This window comes from Pseudophryne corroboree, chromosome 4 (genome assembly GCF_028390025.1).
Source record: "Pseudophryne corroboree isolate aPseCor3 chromosome 4, aPseCor3.hap2, whole genome shotgun sequence".
Lineage (NCBI taxonomy): Eukaryota > Metazoa > Chordata > Amphibia > Anura > Myobatrachidae > Pseudophryne > Pseudophryne corroboree.
In genome coordinates this window covers 843,129,029-843,133,280 of record NC_086447.1, presented here as the reverse complement: position 1 = coordinate 843,133,280, position 4,252 = coordinate 843,129,029, and positions in this window count along the sequence as shown.

The following is a 4,252-nucleotide window of genomic DNA, read 5'->3' as shown; positions in this document are numbered from 1 at the left end:
GAGTAAGCACTATATTCGTGGCTCCGGATTGGCCAAGAAGGACTTGGTAACCGGAACTTCAAGAGATGCTCACGGAGGATCCGTGGCCTCTACCTCTAAGAAGGGACCTGCTCCAACAAGGACCCTGTCTGTTCCAAGACTTGCCGCGGATGCGTTTGACGGCATGGCGGTTGAACGCCGGATCCTGAAGGAAAAAAGGCATTCCGGATGAAGTCATCCCTATCCTGATCAAAGCCAGGAAGGATGTAACCGCAAAACATTATCACCGCATTTGGCGAAAATATGTTGCGTGGTGCGAGGCCAGTAAGGCCCGACGGAGGAAATTCAACTGGGTCGATTCCTACATTTCCTGCAAACAGGAGTGTCTATGGGCCTGAAATTGGGGTCCATTAAGGTTCAAATTTCGGCCCTGTCAATTTTCTTCCAAAAAGAACTAGCTTCAGTCCCTGAAGTTCAGACGTTGTAAAAGGGGTACTGCATATACAGCCTCCTTTTGTGCCTCCAGTGGCACTTTGGGATCTCAATGTAGTTTTTTGGGTTCCAAAAGTCACATTGGTTTGAACCACTTAAATCTGTGGAGTTAAAATATCTCACATGGAAAGTGGTCATGCTGTTGGCCCTGGCCTGGGCCAGGCGCGTGTCAGAATTGGCGGCTTTATCCTGTAAAAGCCCTTATCTGATTTTCCATTCGGACAGGGCGAAATTGAGGACTCGTCCTCAGTTTCTCCCTAAGGTGGTTTCAGCGTTTCACCTGAACCAACCTATTGTGGTGCCTGCGGCTACTAGGGACTTGGAGGACTCCAAGTTGCTAGACGTTGTCAGGGCCCTGAAAATATATGTTTCCAGGACGGCTGGAGTCAGAAAATCTGACTCGCTGTTTATCCTGTATGCACCCAACAAGCTGGGTGCTCCTGCTTCTAAGCAGACTATTGCTCGTTGGATTTGTAGTACAATTCAGCTTGCACATTCTGTGGCAGGCCTGCCACAGCCAAAAATCTGTAAATGCCCACTCCACAAGGAAGGTGGGCTCATCTTGGGCGGCTGCCCGAGGGGTCTCGGCTTTACAACTTTGCCGAGCAGCTACTTGGTCAGGAGCAAATACGTTTGTAAAATTCTACAAATTTGATACCCTGGCTGAGGAGGACCTGGAGTTCTCTCAATTGGTGCTGCAGAGTCATCCGCACTCTCCCGCCCGTTTGGGAGCTTTGGTATAATCCCCATGGTCCTTACGGAGTCCCCAGCATCCACTTAGGACGTTAGAGAAAATAAGAATTTACTTACCGATAATTCTATTTCTCGTAGTCCGTAGTGGATGCTGGGCGCCCATCCCAAGTGCGGATTGTCTGCAATACTGGTACATAGTTATTGTTACCAAAAAAATCGGGTTATTGCTGTAGTGAGCCATCTTTTCTAGAGGCTCCTCTGTTATCATGCTGTTAACTGGGTTCAGATCACAAGTTGTACGGTGTGATTGGTGTGGCTGGTATGAGTCTTACCCGGGATTCAAAATCCTTCCTTATTGTGTACGCTCGTCCGGGCACAGTATCCTAACTGAGGCTTGGAGGAGGGTCATAGGGGGAGGAGCCAGTGCACACCAGATAGTCCTAAAGCTTTCTTTAGATGTGCCCAGTCTCCTGCGGAGCCGCTATTCCCCATGGTCCTTACGGAGTCCCCAGCATCCACTACGGACTACGAGAAATAGAATTATCGGTAAGTAAATTCTTATTTTTTCCCTTTCGGTGCAGATAGTGGAAGGTGAAAAGGTAAGAGTTCTGCAGCCTTGTTAGGTTCGCAGAAGTGGATGTCGTTTTCTGTTTCCACCACATCCGCCGCATGTCGCTGGGTCTATCTGGCTGGAGCCTACTCCGGTGGGAAATCATCTACTACTTTTCAGTCGGTCTGGGAATGGACTAGGACCTGTGAGTTAAGTATAGAATACAAAGGGGGACATTCTGGCATTTACAGATGTTTCCCCTCACTGATTTTTCAAATAGATCTTGCCGTTTCCCCTCTGGAAGGGGAGGTAGTACGCGACACCATACCAGAGTGGCGTCAGGTTCAGGGCGTGGTCCTGCTGTCCCTGTGTAAAAAAAACAAAAACAAAGATTTCTCTTTACGTGGTTGACCTACAGGATGGATTCTCTCAGACCAGAGAACTCCAGCATGTAAAGGTAGAAAAGGGGTTAAATGCGTGTTTCTCCGTATTCGGCTTACCTGGGTTGATATCCAGGATTGTCTTTGCCATTTCACCGGAGTGATGGCAGTATGATGGGTTCTTTCAATAATAAGAGCTATTCTGTACTGAGACGCTCTCCTGATTAAGGCGAGGTAAAGAAACAAGTGGTGCAAATCGTTGTTTCTCTCTGACTGTACCTTCAACACAGGGAATGGCTGTTGTTCCCAACGACGCAGATGTCGGAGGTGGGTATCGGAGTAGTTACTGAACGGTTGAAGTTCTGTGTTTTCCTGTGGAAAGAGGTCTGAGGATCCAGAGTCGGATCAGATTTGCAGTGGCAATCCATCAATATGTGCTGTTGATGAAGAAGATGGTGCGGCCTAAGAGACTTTTCAGTGAGCAGGTCAAATGCCAGAGTGGTTTTCACGGGGCCAGTCGGAAATGTGGTCCGGGTCTCACCTGCACATGCGCCAGAATGTAATCCCAATGGCCAGGATATCGCTCCTGTGGTGGCTGCTCAGTTCTCACCTCCTAGAGGGAAGAAGGTTCGAATCCAGGATGAGATCCTGGTGTCCGTGCATGCAGATCTCCGAGACTGGGGAGCATTCCTTGCAAGGGAAGTATTTCCAGAGGAAAAGGTCAAGCTGGGAAGCTTGTCTGCAATAAGCTTTCTTGGATTAAGAGCTATTTTCAATGAACATATGCTTTGTGATCTGCCGTGTTAATTCTGTCGGACGACTTGACAGCTGTGGTGTAAGTAAGCCGCTAGGGCGGAACATGGAGCAAAGCGGCAATGGCAGATGCCGTAAAAGTTTTCCGCTGGGTGAAAGGACTGGTAAACGCTATATTAGCAGTCTTCGGTGCGGATGTGAACGACGGAGAAATAGATTCCTCTGCAGATGCAATCTCCATCTGGGAGATATACAGTCGTCATCGAGAAGTTTCACTGAAGCGACAGGTCTTTGAGGTGTGCCTCAATTCGACATATTGGTGTCTCGCCTCAACGAGAGATCTCAGGGATATTGTTCCAGGTCAGGGGACACTCAAGCTATAGTAGTGGACGTCCTCGGGAGACCTTGGGTGTTTTCAGTCGGTCTATGTGTCCCCTCCGTTTTCACTCTTCTGAAGGTGATAAACGTAAGACGAACAAAGGTTCAGGCGATCCTCATTGTTCCGGTCTGTACATGGAAGGCTTGGTATCCAGTTCTTCAAGTTTTACTCATAGCGGATCCCTGGCCTCTTCTGCTACGTGAGGAACTGTTACAGCAAGATCCGGGCGTGTATCAAGACTTACCGCGGCTGCGTTTGGCGGCGTGGCGGTTGAACGCCATATCCTAGCCAGAAAGGGTATTTCCAGTGAAGTCATTTCCACTTTTCTTCAGGCTAGAACAGAAGTAACGGCAAAGCCTTACCACCGTGTTTGGAGAAAATATGTGTCTTGGTGTGAATCCAAGAAGGCTACTACGAAAGACTTTCAGTTGGGTCGTTTTTCTCCATTATCTGCAAGCAGGTGTGGGTGCAGGCCTAAAGTTAGGCTCCATTCAAGAGCGGTTTTGGCCTTATAAATTTTCTTTCAAGAAAGAATTGGCGACCTTTCCGGAAGTTCGGACCTTCGTGGAAGGAGTACTGCACATCCAACCTCCATTTGTGCCCCCATTGGCACCGTGGGACCTTGACGTGGTGTTGAGTTTTCTTGTGTCACAATGATTGGAACCTTTCTGAAAGGTTGTGTTAAATTTTCTCTCTTGGAGAGTGGTCGTCCTTTTGGCTTTGGCGTCCACAAGGCGGGTGTCGGAAGTGGCGGCTGGGTCTCACAAGAGCCCCTGTTTGATCTTCCAGGTGGATAGAGCGAAATTGAGAACTTACATAAGAGTTCTGCCAACAGTGGTTTAGGTGTTTCACAGAAACCAGCCTATTTGATGCCTGTGGTTACTTGAGCTGATTCAAGGTCTCTCGATGTACTCAGAGCTTTGAATATTTATGTCACCAATTTGGCTCAGATTGCGGAAACAGAGGCTCTGTTTGTCCGGTATGCTCCCAGCGTGATTGGGGCGCCTGCGGCTCTGTAGTCGGTTA